The 15,821-nt window shown below is 38.6% G+C and overlaps 1 protein-coding gene and 1 pseudogene across 2 annotated transcripts in view; one reads left to right on the top strand and one right to left on the bottom strand.

The window, feature by feature from the left end:
* Nucleotides 1–15,821, bottom strand: part of PLXDC2 (plexin domain containing 2) — a 336,643-nt gene that overhangs the window by 223,589 nt on the left and 97,233 nt on the right. The window lies entirely within an intron of this gene.
* Nucleotides 4,775–9,030, top strand: LOC105063266 (ras-related protein Rab-23 pseudogene; annotated as a pseudogene).

Consider the following 15,821-nt stretch of genomic DNA (forward strand, 5'->3'; position numbering starts at 1 on the left):
ACCTAACCACTCAAAAGCAGTTCAAGATTCTAGGCACAAATGAATGAGGTGTTATCTGCAATTATTTTCAGTGCACTAAAATGTCACTCATTTGTGCCTGGAATCTTGAACTAACTTTAAGCAGTTAGATATGATTTTCACATACTTTATTCCTTCTGAATGTGTTTTTTTATTATTATTATTATTATTATTATTATTATTATTATTATTATTATTATTATAGTTGTTTCATCTTAATTTGCTTATTCTACCTTTTCTAGTTTGAGTATTGTATTTCTTAAAGGAATAAAGCAGGAAGTAAGTGGTTTTCATAGATCTAAGCCCAAATAATGAAATAATACAGTGTTTCAAGCCCATTTTGTACATTACTTACTTTTTTGCCTTTTCAAACTCCCATATTTTTCTGAGCTCATCCAGACATAGTTAGAATCCTCTCTTTTCTCATGTCTTTGATACCACTGCCATCTTTCCATCTTCTGGGACATATCTTTTGAAAGTCTAGCCCAATATGGAAGTCTCAATGAACTCACCACATTGATCCCCTCTGCTATTGACTAGTTTTTGCTTAAGCCCATCTGCAATTTTGTTACCTCAACAAAACTCAGAAGGAAGCAGTTAACAGAAAAAGGTGATGTTCTATACATTGTACTAAAACATCTATGTAAAGAAAGGTTTTGCTGTTTAGAGGTAAGAAATGTGACGGTGTCGTGATGCTCACATTTTATGCAAAGTTGGATGTTCCAAGCACATATAAAACTTGTGCCCTAAAACAGGTCCTGCCATGAGGTTGCCATCTGTTAGCAGTGAGGAAGACGAGCTAGCTGGATTTACGTCCGGATGAACCATTTGGATACAGCCACCACCTAAGCACCAGCTGCCACAGTCGCATTGCTAGGTCATCAGAGCCATTTCCCCCTAATATTTACCCTGCCTCCACATTCCAGGCCAGCCTATGCTGGGAAAAATATTTAATACTGATTGCTCACTTCCCTGGGAGACCTCAGTAATTACGGGACTCGGCACCACTGAGAAAGTCTCAGGACCAGCGCGGCTGGACTTGAGTGCTGAGGTCTTGCTTTTTGTTCAGTCACATTAAAAAAGACAAAGGGAAGGGAAGGGGAGGGAAGGGCCAGGTGATTACTAACAGAATGCCAAACTGTATGCTATATTCATGAGACAAGAGAATGTAATAAAATAAGCTCCTATTTCTCCTATTTCAGTGTAAATGTAACAACAGAAACATCAGACAGACCAAGTCTGAGATTTACTTCTGTCCCTCTACCCAAAAAGATAAAAATGTGTACCCTGAATAATTACTGACATATCACTTCCAGATGTACAGGGGCACCATTTGAAAATGTAATGTGAATTACCATATTATCTATTTCAATGTCAATATCATCTATCTACGTAGACCTGTCTATCAATACATATACAGAGCGAGAGCTACGTTATCTAGCTCTGGTTTAATACTTGTGTTGCTTTTTAGTACCTGCAGTTCTGTTTGTATATATTTCTCTGGCTTGCACTCACGGTGATCACAAATGTGATTATAATAGCTCATCCAGTTTTCCCTAATTCAGGAAAGGTGTTGAAGTTTTATCTGTCCCATTTAACTGAGATCTAAAAGAAGCATCTTCTAGAATTGAGAATGGGATCTTATTAGTAAGAAGGGCATTGCAAATCCATTTGAGGACTACTGGGATATAATTAAATAGGAACTTAAACTGGGGCACATAAGCCCAGTATTAATAATAGCTGTTCTGGGGCACGCTGAAGAATCAGAAGTTAATCATCCCCATATCTGAGATTCCTACACTTTGATGCTGTCATTTAATTGTATAACAAAAAAGAAGAAAAACACATTTTGCAGAGAAATCAACTGTGTTCTTGAGGCTCTGTGGAGTCCAAGCACAAGCAATCATAGACTTCCTCACTGCCTCGGCTCCACCCAAGCCAAGGATTTGCTGGTAGAAGAGACATAGCTTTATTATCTACATTTTCAATGAAAGTACAAAAAAAAAAAATGGGTCAATAGTCCATACCAATTTTTCAGAATTATCTGAGAGATTTTATAATTGTGGTAGCACTCCTTCTCAAAAGAGCTTGTAGCCTCTCTCGAAATTTGCTGCACTAATCACAGCTAAGTCAGGACATTTAAATGTAGAGTGGCAGGGAAATTTCTAGAAAGTTAAAGAATCCAGTGGATCATCTAGTTTAACTGCACCCTCAAGCAAGTGATGCTTGTTTTTGAAAAAATGCAAATTATTTAATGTTGCTCTGAGGTGCACTATTGCAGAAAAGTGGTCAAATTTCCAACGATTTCATTATACAATGCTCCAAATCTCATATATTAAATATTGTCTTTGAACTGGAGATTTGCATGCAAGAGGTTTGTTGTAGCATGCCCTCAGCTTGTTAAGGGAAGCAGGATTAAGCAGAAGGAAAAATTCAATTGTAATGCAGTTGTAACAGAGGCCTGGGCTGCTCTCAGGAGGAGCCCTAGACTAAAATGGTCCTTTAGAATTGTCCTCTCTGGAGGCACAGGACCCATTACAAATGCCTGTTATTAACCAAGCATCCACACTGAGGTTTGGCAATCACGAAAAAAAAAAATGTCACCTGCCCTCAAAGAGCTCAGGGTCTAGTGGGACAGAGAGAAATGCAGGTAAACAATGACACAGTGCAGGGTGACAGTGGTTGTAAGAACCGTGTGGCACTGTGCTGGGGCAAGTGCTCGGCACACAGCCCACAGCTCAGAGGCATTACTACAAAGATACGGCTAGGACGCTGTGCTTTTATTTATTTTCCCTTAGTGAGGAGTTTTAATTGCTTTTAGCGTATTGCTCCTTTTGAGTTTCTGAGTTACTTCCACAGTGATGAAAGATGGAGAGCCACTGAATACATTATGTGGAAGTGGGAAGCTAGTACTTTGGAAAAGGTCCAATGCTGAGACTTCTTTTTGCTCAAGTAAAGGACTGATAATGAAAACCTCGGGATCCTCTGCCTTCCTATTACTGTTTGCACTCACCTGAAAACAAACACAACAAAGCCATCAGCTTCCCCTGGTGTGCTGAAAACTGGCTTTCAGGAATCAACTGTGTATCTCTCTTGCCATCTCCATTTTCAGTGATATCTGGTTGGTAGCTTAAAAGTGGTAGTGGTGGGAGTATTGACACCAAGGAAATTGGCAAATGCTACAAATCAGGCCTCTTTTCTTTGCTCAGAGAGCTGGTTACTATACATTTACTGACATACCGTTGCTTATAACTATAGTTAAATTTTCCTAGTTGCCATATTCTCAATAACAAATTAACAATTTTTGCATTTATAGGAGTCTAGTTACAGATGTATGTAGAAAGGGAAAAACTACTGCTTCTTCCCAAAGAACCAGAGATCAAGCTCGTTTCCTGACTACAGGCATGACCTAAAACCGAAAAGAAGCTTGGCTCTAATCAGCGATGATCAAAAGGGCTCTTCAGATATTTCTCATCACGTCCCCTGAAATCTACATCCTTGAGTCAAGTACATCAAATGTCAGATGAAAATAACAGTAATGAAAAGTGATCCTGCCCTTGGAGAAGGTGCAACGGAGTGTCACTTCTGATTTCAGGTGTAAAGAGTATGCTTGGGGATACTTTCCCTCTAAAGTTTATTTCTGAAATACTGTAAACCTGCTGTGTCCAGTGAGCTACTAACACAGAGCACAGAAGAATCAGGACAAAGGAGTCTCCTGGAGAAAGGGAGGGGAGGGCTCTGAGCCATTACACTCTCAGGAGAGAGAAACTGAGAACAATTCACAGGTCAAGATGGCTGCAGACACTTCAGTGCAAATGACAAGGAAAAGTCAAACTGGATCCCCTAAAATACGAACTCAGGCTCAGTTAGGTAATTTAGATGCTCTCCTTCTCAACATTTAAATCGGTAGTGCTTAATCTATAACTCCTTTCATTCACCAAAAAGTATTTTTAAATGAGTTATCAAAAACTGCCCAATTTGGGGAATTCTTTAAAAGGAAGATATATTATAAAAACAGAATTTAAAGTTTAAAAGTGTTTTACTTTAATTTTACAGTGACATTGGGCACACAAAAATGTAACATACTTTCTGAAGTTCACTGGAGCCGTGACTCTTCTGCTACAGCATTTGTCCACTGACTTACATGAACGCTTGATTAATATCCACACCTGTCACCACTCACATTCAAGCAGTGTCTGACCTTTATTTAGAGCAGTGGTTCTTGAATTGTGATCCCAGACTAGCAGCCTCACCTAGACACCAGTCAGATATCCAAATTCTTGGGACTCACCCTATAATTGACAACAAATCAAGCTGTAATTGACAACTCTGTGTTGTATAATTGAAATCTACTAAGAGGGTAGAACTTAAGTGTTCCCACCAAAAAAAAAAAAAAGTAAATACGAAAGGTGATGGATGTGTTCATTAACTCAATGGAGAGAATCCTTTTGCAAATCCTGTCTAGCAATATAGATGTGCAATTTAAGATGAGATGTCACAGCTCAAGGCAAGTAGCTCACTGCTGCTCTGCTTTCTAAGACACTAAAATCACTGGCACACTGAAGCCTTCATAGATTTTACACTGTTTAATCTCTAGGGTCAGTGAGTTATGCACATTGATGATTTGTATGCCAATATCAAATACCATGATGTAGACCTTAAGTATCTTACATTTTTGTCAATTATACCTCACTAAAGCTGGAAAATAAATTTTAAAATAACTTTTTTTAAAAAGAAAAGAAAATACGGTGGAGTCCAGTGATCTGTGGTTTAAAAAGCCCTGCAGGAGATTCTGATCTCCATCAAGTTTGAGAACCACTGGTTTAGAAGTAAAAGGAAAATGAGGATAAATTCTAATTCACACAAAGATGGACTGACAGACAGTGCATGGGAGGGCACAGATCTGCCTATCTGCGTTACACCTGTGTCATTTTTGTCTTCCACAGGGTCTGCCCATGGCCAGGGTCAGTAGATACTTCCTGAATGAACAGGCTTCCTTTTCTGTCTTTATCAGTTAAAGAAATGACGCTAACTGAGCACATCAAAAATCCTCAGGCTTCACTGACTTGAGTGAAACTCAGTTATGAATCCTGCCTCAAAAGTCATTTTGATCCCATTTTGTCCCATTACTATGGTAGATAGAAGCCTGTTTCCAGCAAATGGTCCAGAGTCTCTTCCTCCTCGCTGTCGCTGTCACTGTTCCATCTCCAGGGGAAGATGGTCAAGCATGAAAATACCCAAGTCCTCTGAATCCAACACGATCTCACTTGCAATGCTCATCTCTTTATTTCTTGAAACAAGTGTTTCCAATAAAAAAATGTTTACTAAATGTCAGCTTTAGGGCAGGGAAAATAAACTCTGATTTATTTATTTCCAGATTTAAATATACAGGTACATATCCAGTCACCAAAAGGCACCTCATTTCCACACACAAAAAAGGACAACGTGTTCAGTATCAATTGCTTTGGGAAAAGGTTCAGGAGGGGTGACAATTAGAGCCAGCTCTCCGTTCAGGTACAACACAATGGTCACAATAGAAAATGGAGCCTTTAAATTTGTAGGCACTGCTTCTCACCAAGTGCCTGATACAAAAGACAATGTGTCATCACTTGAGGGGCTTTCTAGTATGGCAAAGGCATCATTGCAAAGCAATCTAGCTTCAATTCAGAAATCAAGGCAGACTCTGATGAGGCCAATCAAATCGACTCCTTTCATAGGTCTTTGAAATGCTTCCCAGAGCAAATATTCCTCCACGACCTCTCTCTGTTTCATGTGCCACCCAAATATCTCTGTGCATCGACTCTGCACATCGATGCCATTTGACTCACTTAGACGTCACCCCTGTGAAAAGAATTGGTTTTGATATCTTCCGTAACTGGATGGAAGACCTGGCTTATTTCATGAACAAGGATTCCTGCATTTTTTGTCACTTCTAGTGTATGAGATTGCTAGTGTTTCTTCTCCCACAAGGTTTCTTTAATGTTGCACATGCCTCAGAAACTTATGGGAATGCTAAGAACAAAAAGTTGTCAAGTTACATATATTCAAATGTGCTTAGAACTCCATAACAGTCCATTTGTGGCCTCATATTGAACTTCAGTGCATCTCTACTCAGTTTGGTTAGATTGCTACAACCCTTTTTGATGCAGTGAAAATCAATGGTTTGTATTTAGATCTTCAGAATAATGAGATTGCACAGTATACATTGCTGCTTTCAAGTTATATCCACCTCCATGACTCCAACAAAGCAATCATTCTACCTGAGGTCCTTCAACAGTGTGCAAGAAAATGGAGAGGTCCAATCCATAAACCCTGCAGAATATTATTGTAAAAAGAAACAGGGAACATCCTGTTAACAAAAGCTAAATGACTTCAAACTGCATGCCATCCCATGCAGTCATAACCAGCAGCTTCCAAAACTGTCTAGCAATATAGATGTGCAATTTAAGATGAGATGTCACAGCTCAAGGCAAGTAGCTCACTGCTGCTCTGCTTTCTAAGACACTAAAATCACTGGCACACTGAAGCCTTCATAGATTTTACACTGTTTAATCTCTAGGGTCAGTGAGTTATGCACATTGATGATTTGTATGCCAATCGATTTTGCAAAATGGCAGCTGAGGTGTAATAAGTTGCCCATGGCCTCTGCAAACCAACCCTGTGGGGCTGTCATAGTTTATCTCAAATTTTTAAGAGTTATATATCATTATAAAATTTTTATTGTAATGCGTTGGGAAAATACGTATACTCTGGCACCACAGTTCCTTGGTTGAAGGGTGGAAGGGAAATGCCTTTGCTTAGAAAAATTTCTCAACAAGCTTTTGATGGTATGAGTACAAGGTGATAGGAGCTGGATACTATTCAACATCAGAGCACCAGGAGAGACGTGTTCTACCTTCATGGAGGAGAGAATTGAAGGGACTAGAGGTAAGAATAGGGACGAAAAGGAAAGGGTTGCTGGCAAGAACACAAGGTCCCACCTTCACAAACACTATGAAGTTGGAGTGCTCAAAAGTCACCACAAAAACAGAGAGAACCTCTGTTCCATTTTGCCAGTTTTTGTTGCTGCTGTATAGATCCCTCCTCCAAATTCCCCTTCCATAACAAGTCGTAGGAAAAATCATTGTTTTGTGTGAGTGGTCTTTGTGGGGACTCAAAGATGGTGCTGATTTTCTCATCTATGCCACATAGCACAGTACAGAAAAAACACATAAGAAGTAGAACTCTAGCTGAGTCCTGTCTGCCGACAAAGTTGGTGAAAAATATCCAAGTCGTTCAGAAAAGAGCGAGAAAAGAGGGCGCCAGGCGGTCGGAGGCCACGCCAGTGAGCGGTCGCCCTGGACGGCGGGCAGCGGGGCCAATTTGAGAGAGGAGATCTGATCACCTGGAATTAAAGTTGGTACAGAAACCTTTTCCATTCCAAACATGTTGGAGGAAGATATGAAAGTGGCCGTCAAGGTGGTGGCCGTAGGGAATGGAGTCATATGGAATCATACTTGGAAAATCAAGTATGATTCAGCGGTATTGCAAAGGCATTTTTACAAAAGACTACGAGAAAACCATTGGAGTTGATTTTTTGCAGCGACAAATCCAAGTTAACAACGAAGACATCAGGCTGATGCTGTGGGATACGGCGGGTCAGGATGAATTTGATGCCATAACGAAGGCCTGCTACCGAGGAGCCCAGGCTTGCGTGCTTGTCTTTTCCACCACAGACAGGGAATCTTTCGAAGCAATCTCCAGCTGGAGAGAGAAGGTGGTGGCTGAAGTCGCAGACATCCCAATTGTCCTTGTGCTAAACAAGACTGACCTCCTGGATGACTCTTGTATAAAGAATGAGGAGGCTGAGGCCCTGGCGAAGAAGCTGAAGCTGAGGTTCTACAGGACCTCGGTGAAGAAGGACCTGCATGTGAGCGAGGTTTTTAAATATTTGTCAGAAAAACACCTTCAAAAACTTAAACAACAGATAGCTGAGGGTCCAGAGTCAGTGCACTCAAGTAGTAACAAAATTGGTGTCTTTAGCGCATCTGGTGGAAGTCACTTGGGTCAGAATTCAAGCACCCTTCATGGTGGAGATGTTATCAATCTTAGACCCAACAAACAGAGGACCAAGAAAAACAGAAATGCTTTTAGCAGCTGTAGCATGCCCTAAAACATCTTAGGGAGGAAGAGGATTGAATTAATTGTGCGGCAAGACAGACATCCGGCTGTCGTGGTATGTGACACGATTTCTCAGCGGACTTTGCACCCAGTGGCTCTCTGGAAGTTGACGGGCTTAACTGTTGTCCCGCAGTGCTTTTCAAGACGGAGCGAGATCTTTGGTGGAAACCTTACTGCCCTGTGGACTCATTTTAATTTTTTTACATTAGACGAAGCTTCTCCTGTTTTTGAAGGAATGCTATAAGAAATAGCAGAAACAGGTTTTGCTGAATTTTACATGCTGGAAAACATAAAGGAAATGCCTAAATATATTGGTACAGATTTTAATATTATGGGCCAAGGAAAGATAGCGAGCCTTCTTTCTCCGAGATTGGTCATCTCGCTTTTCTGGGAAATGGTATTGGATCTGAATACTTACAGAAAATGCTATCGAAAGGTAACCCTCTGGTCTTGCCAGAGAGCATTCGTGTGTACTCTGGCGATGTTCCTTGTGCAATATCTGTAGGATCTAGAATGTGGGGATACGCATGCCAATGCCTGGTACTGAAGTGAGCCGGAGGGGAGTGTGGTGTTTAAGGACATGTAGACTCTCATTCATTCATTTATAGAACCATTGACCATTCTAAGTTTTTATTTTTAATAAGAAATTCCAGACATATATTTTGCAAAATGAGCTCAGATTTTAAAAGTGCTTTGTGCCAAAAATATATCATACCTAATTTTCAGTGCTTTCCCTGAATTTGTACTGTTTATAAAGTCTTTTAAGAGCAGTTTTCCTCTCTGCCAGGGTAGGTGACAGGAGGATAAATATCTCAGTGCTGGAGCATCTCCCAGGTGGGACTGGCCTTCCGCACGCCTGGCGGGTCCTTCAGGAGAGACGAGGAGGCCACGGGGACTCCCCGTCCTGTGCATTCGGCCACTCCCCCAGCACCTTTTGCTGCTCACAATGCAATTTTGAACTTATAGGATTATGCTAACAATTTTATAAAATGTGCAAGAAATGATCTGTTGTCTTAATCCATATGATGGATTCTATAGTGCCCTGCAACACTAAAGCATCTTTTTGTTTACACGTTTTTGTACGGTATTTTAAAATTATCATTTAAAAATTTCTACAGCCTTCCATTTGTACAGCACTTTCTCAAGAGCTCTGTCAGCATCAAGTGCAAAATAACTTCTTTTAAGAAACGATTTTAATATGTAATCATGTGACAGGGCATAAATTTTGTGACTTGGGACAGTGGCTTTCCCACTAAGATAATTGCATGAACTCTGTTAAAACTGACCATCATTCATCGCTGACTTTGTTTTTAACCCCCTGCAATATACCTGGTTTTTACAGGATTTTAAAATATGTAAAAGTAACTTCTCTTGACAAAAAAAAAAAAAAAAAAAAAGAAGTAGAACTCTAAAAGTTAGAGACAAAGAAAATGTCCTCAAACTTTTCAGAAATCCTGGCAATAGCTCTGTTTCTCTATAGTCATAGTATTGGGGGTGAAGCTGTTGAACAGATTTCTTGGATCTTCAAGACAGGCAGGTTCCCAAGGTTCTATTTGGTTTATTGAATATTTTACATTCTAAAGAAATCTGGCGTCCTTAAGGAGAGGATGCTAGAGATACACAGATCCCAGGCTTAGAATGACAGATCTAAATAAAAACCTTTGAGATTCACTCAATAGTGTAGTGTTTCCACATATGAATATTTCTAAATTTAATTTAAGTGCCAAGGGTATAAACTTTTAACATTTTTGTAAATTAATATATGAACTCTCAACTCACAGTGATCATGTATTTAACGTAAACCTGGACATGGTTCTTGCTAAGAAAGGAACCATATAAACTCATGGCTATAAAGATGTCTCTATCATGCCACTTGCTTTTCTCTCAGTGATGAATTATTTTTAATAGCTTTTTATCAAAAGGTAAAGTTGGATAAGACTTCCATTCAATTATTTCTAGTAAAGAGATCTTTGATTTCATTTTCCCTTTTTTATTAGACATGTGTTTCTCAGAAACACGAAGATTATCATTCCAGGCTCCATTACTCCTTCTTTAAAAACCATTCAATAATTTTGTAAAATAAAAAGGGTTCATCTGATGGATAGTTGATTGACTTTTTTTTTAATGGAAGAGATGGTAACCCTTAAATTGCATGACATCTCAGGACTACTTTCTTCCCCCCGTTTGGGTATCAGAAAGAAGAGTAGCTATTTTACTTTCTATTTCCACTGTAGTCAGAAGCCTGTCCATGTCAGGCCACAAAGACACGTTCTGTGTTCTGCACAGCAGCTGCTCAGGACTCAAAATTTCCTCTTTGTTCACAAGATGACCTGCCTTGACCATGTGATAAACTGCTCCCCTTCCTTCCCTGGGAACAAGGTCTAGGCCAGTTTGGGAGCTTAATGTGAACAACAACAAAAACTTACATGATACTTATCTAGTCTAGAGTGAAACACAGTTTCTGAGATGATCTATTCTCTCCCTGTACCTAATTAAAAAAAAGAAAACATAAAACAAAAAACCTCTACCCAAATTAATTCCAAACAACAAAAACAAAGGCAGCTGTGGAATGGACTTCAAGTATTGGGCTCCATCACAGTGGTGGAGAAGTACTAAATCCCAAATGCCCTGACCAATTATATTTCATATACAATTCCAATTAATTTTAGAAAGATAGAACTGGTTACAGAGGTACTTGGCTTTATCAGACAGTTTACTGAACAGCCAGAGGAGATGTCAGTTTTCTAGTTCTGGTTTATGTGTTCAAATGTCATAGGATAGTACAGCTAATAGGTTATAATGATTTATTTCATGTCTAAAGGTTTTATCAATTATTGAATAGAGCACATAGTGAGCGATCAAGAGCTTTATCTTGGTTCAGAGAGGGGTCAAACATTCACTCTCCACAATAGCATAAGAATAAACCAAGCCATGAAATTAGTCATTTGCGTCTGTCTTAGATAGTAATTGTATAACAGGAAACTTATCGCCATAAAATCAAGCTCGATTACACACTGAGATGATAAAGAAATAGATGATTAACTTCATCTGGTCTTCACTATGTGAAATGGCAGCAATGTACATAGAAACAATAATTTTGATTTAAGAACATGTGTTAATCCAAGAAGATATTTGATCTAATGAAAAACAAGTTAGGCCTCTTGTTAAGAGCTCAGCTTGCAAGAATATGCTGATCTAAGTCAGACAACTGCAAAGGAATCATCTAAGCATTTGATCACTTGGAAGTCACAATCAGAAAAGAGTATGCATATCTGCTGGCCTTTCTGGTATCACCTAGTATATAAAACAGGTACCAAGACTGCATGTAACTCAAAGTCTAAGAAATAAACCTTACTGTCTCCATAACATTCATTGCAAAAATTTGATTTGTATTGCTAGGGAATATGAAAACACAACATAAATTGGTATAACTTTTCTGAAGACAGCCTGGCAACATGCATTAATACCTGTATACCGTTGTTCCAGCAAGGCCATATGTAGAATTTCTACTACTCAGCCAATCAGATCAGTGCACAAAGATGACTGTACAAGTAACTTCCTCCCAATGCCATTTAAATAAAAAAACTGGGAAACAGCCTCCATGTCCATCATGAGGAGCCTGGTGACATACATTATGATGCAACAATTTCATGGAATACTGTGCTGCCATGAAAGTGATAATTCCATGTGTTAACATGGAAAGAAGCTACTTCCAGAATATTACTGAGTCAAAAACATATACAATTGATGTGATTTAAAAAAAAATATAGACATATAATGTAAATGTATATAGGAATGAAAAGCTGTCTGGAGATTTGTGTATGAAAATATTAAAAGAGGCTACCTCTGGGTATGAAATGCACAAATCTTATTTGTGTGTGTTAAACTTTCTATACTTCACGTTCTTAAGGAGTTCAATATTCCTTTTAAATTGTGACACACATCGGCAGGGTACTCTATCTTCTCTAAAATTAATTTCCACACCATCCAAGTTTGAAGATTAGAATTAGAGACAGAACTAAATTGGTACAAGTGTGCTTGCAAATTCCTTAAGCCCCAGTTCTCAAATAAGCATATATATATATATTTGTCATGATATGTTAACATTTCCAAATTATTGAATTCCATCAATTCAATTGCCTTGTAAGAAATGAGAGACATTTATGCTGACATTTTACAAATGATACAAGTGTCCAAAGAGAAGGTATCTAAAATTACTTTTTAATTAAAGAGAGGTTCCCAGTAGCATCTCTTAATTGCTACTATTTCTTAAGTTTTTGCTACCTGCACTACAAAATGGGGTAATTGCATAACCTTATGACCAAAATATGAGCTCTAATGAAATCATATGTCACTCTAGATATCCTCAATGTGCTACATGAGACAGAATCTTGCCATCACCATGAGTTTCACTCTTGTAGCACACACACTGTAAGGGCTCCTTTCATTAAGGATCCTATTATAATTCTTGTCACCATATTCATGACTGTAGTTTCCTTGGACTCTGGGTGTATTTCAAATGTACACTTTCCCCTAGTACTTACTGCTAGTTATGTTATTAAAATTTTTCTCAGAATAAAATTCTGGGTTTGAAAGATAACCCAGGAGACCTACACACTCCATTTATCTTCCAAACAAGTGTGATGGAGAGGAGGGAGAATGTAATCTTTTACCCTTTCACAGCAATGTGACTTGGCCTCATTAGAGAGGGGACATTTCCACAGCAGAAAACTGTTCATTACTGATGAGAGAAGACAGAAAAGTCAAAAAGAGAACTGCTGAAGGATACTTAAAATTAAAGAATATATTCAAACGCGGAAGGCTTAGTGGCATACAACACAGGCAACAAGCAGGAGCCGTGCAGAATACATTTTTGGTTTGATTGATTTTGTTTTTGAGAATTTATAGAGGATATACCAAGCCCTTTAAGAGAGAAGGGACCTAGGAACTGCTGATTGGCTAATTTAACCTAATCACTTAAAAATACAGTTCAACAACTATCAGTCAATTCTATGTGCAATGGAAACAGTGAATCCTATTAAGAATGGCCAGCAAGTCATCCTCCTGCACTTGGGGCGATGCACTCCAATGAATTTCCCAATTCCCTTCACCAGAATCCTCTGTTTCCCGGTTGCATTCAGTCCTCCGTCTCACAGACAGACATTAGAGAATTAAGGTAGTTCAGTACTCTGGGACTAAGCCAATCAAAATTTTTAGGTAATTCTAGTATGTGGGACATGCATGTTAAGGACTCAGTTGACAGAGAATGTGCTGGATAGGGGGCTTACATAAGTGTGAGACATACAATCTGTGCTGTCATTGATCCCATCTTTTTGTCCTTTCATCCATACTTTTGTTCATCTACCCAGTTACATAAAAATCTAGGTAGCAAGCTACGTAATGTCTATCACCAATCAGCAATGAGCAAACCCTCAAACCAGTGGGTTTGTTGGACAGTTGAAGTCTTCGTGGAGCAATGCTGACAGTGAGGTTCCAGAGCAGAAACAGATACAGATGTAAAATAATAGAAATAAAATAGGAGTCGTACATGCAACTGTACACTTTCTAAAAGATATATTTAAAGGCAAAGGAAATGTGGTAAATTATTTTTAATATATCTTATGAGTCCCGGTATATCCAAAATGTTATCATTTTAACATATAATCAATATAAAAATGATTAATGAGATAGCTTGCTTCCTTTTTAGAAACATTTCAAGTGTGTAGAGTCTCCCTGAGAGTAGTGGTTATCATTTATTCACTTATCTTTCCAGTCAGTAAATACTCATTTTCATGTAAAATGGCTTTTTAATTTTTTTTCTTTTTTTTTTTGGTGCTGTGGAGATTACAAAAGCAAATAAGACATTTATAATTCCAAGGAATTTCCAGGCAGTAGAGATGGCATGCCCAATGATTATTCTAACAGTTAGAAAATCGTAAGAATCTTTAAAAAATTAAATGAATGCTATGATGGGCTAAAGGAGTTTTTATTTCCAGTATATCAAGAGAAAACAGATGGGAACAATTTTTAAAAAGAGCAAGGGAACCGATTTTTCTGAGGCTGCACTCAGGCATACGAGTACACCAGGTACACACCCTGTTCATAGTAGGCATCGTGAATGTGTTTTACATATTTTATCTCATTTAATCTCCCAAACGATTGTGTATGATAAGTGTCGTAATGGCATCTACAAATAATGAAAATAGGACTAAAATAGTTAACTGCTTTACTCAACCTCATGACAGCCTTCAGACCAGAGTCTGTTAGACTTCATGTTCCACATTTTTTCCTCTCCCTAACCCTGGGTACCAGTGGTGGGAGAAGCAAGGTGTGTGCTGTGAGTTGGGTGGGCTCTACAAATTTCCTGGGGAAAGGGTAGAGAATGTTAATTTTGGGGGAAAGTACAGTTGACCCTTGTGGGATTAGGGGGGGACTATCCTTTGCTCAGTGGAAAACCCTCGTATAATTTATAGTCGGCCCTCCCTACCCACGGTTCCTCCATATTGGGGTTCTGCATTCAGCCAACCACTGATCATGTAGTAAGTAATGAAGTATTTGCTATTGAAAAAAAAAAATCTGCAGATAAGGGGTCTCGCATCTAAGTGGACCTGCACAGTTCAAACTTGTGTTTTTCAAGTCAACTGTAGTTCACTTTGATGGGAAATCAAGTGAAGACAGAATGAGAAGCAGTCACAGGAGATTAGTACAGAGAAGGCCCACTTACAGCCCCATCTGGGCTTGTTAGTTAGAGATTTCTTAGCAATAACACAAGCCACACATCCGCTTTGGGAGGAGTGTCCTGAAGGAAGGGGAAGGATACGGATGGAAGAGCAGCAGTGATACTGAAGGCATCCTTTGAGTGACCCATCCCTTAAGGAGACCAAAAGGCACCCTGAGAATTTTCTGATGCTTAAGTTATGACAGAAACATGTTTTTCAAGCTTATATTCATTTTTAATATGAAGTTTATAAATTTATGTTTACTTGTTCACTATGTGAGCAATCTGTATTAAATAGCGTGTTAAGTTAGAGAAATCAATCAATCAATCAAACCTGAGGATCCCCAGATAATAGTTTTCTGGTCATTCTAAATTAATTTATTTAAATTAAATATAAAATAAATTCAAGTAAATGAAGTTATATTGTGAAAATTGAATTAAAGCCCATACTATGTTTTTGTTCTGTCTAAGGATGTCCTATATAGACCATACAGAATGCGTATGTATCAGCAAAATTCAAAGGTCAGGTGTAAATAATAAATTACTCCATTGTACGCAGTGCAAATCATGTGAACCATCCGAATGGACATACTAATGCTAGATGCTTGCTCCTGGGTTTTTCCCTCAAAGAGCATTTACAATTACTTCAGCTGCCTATTGCTAAAGATTGGCTTAGAGGAAATTTTCATTCAAAATGTTAGTAAGGATAATAAAGGAGAAATAAATATGTACCAAATTTTGGCCTCAGGAAATAGTGTTAAATGGGCTGATGAAAAAAATCAGTCAATATGCAACGCTTGGTTTACTTTTTACTACCTTCAAATAATTGCTTTAAAAGATAAGCCCATATATTTTGCTTAAATAAGTCAATTGTGCCTTTTTACATTATTATTCTCATAGTCGCTGCCTGTCCCAATGTCTCCTT

The sequence above is a fragment of the Camelus bactrianus genome, chromosome 35 (genome assembly GCF_048773025.1).
Source record: "Camelus bactrianus isolate YW-2024 breed Bactrian camel chromosome 35, ASM4877302v1, whole genome shotgun sequence".
Classification (NCBI taxonomy): domain Eukaryota; kingdom Metazoa; phylum Chordata; class Mammalia; order Artiodactyla; family Camelidae; genus Camelus; species Camelus bactrianus.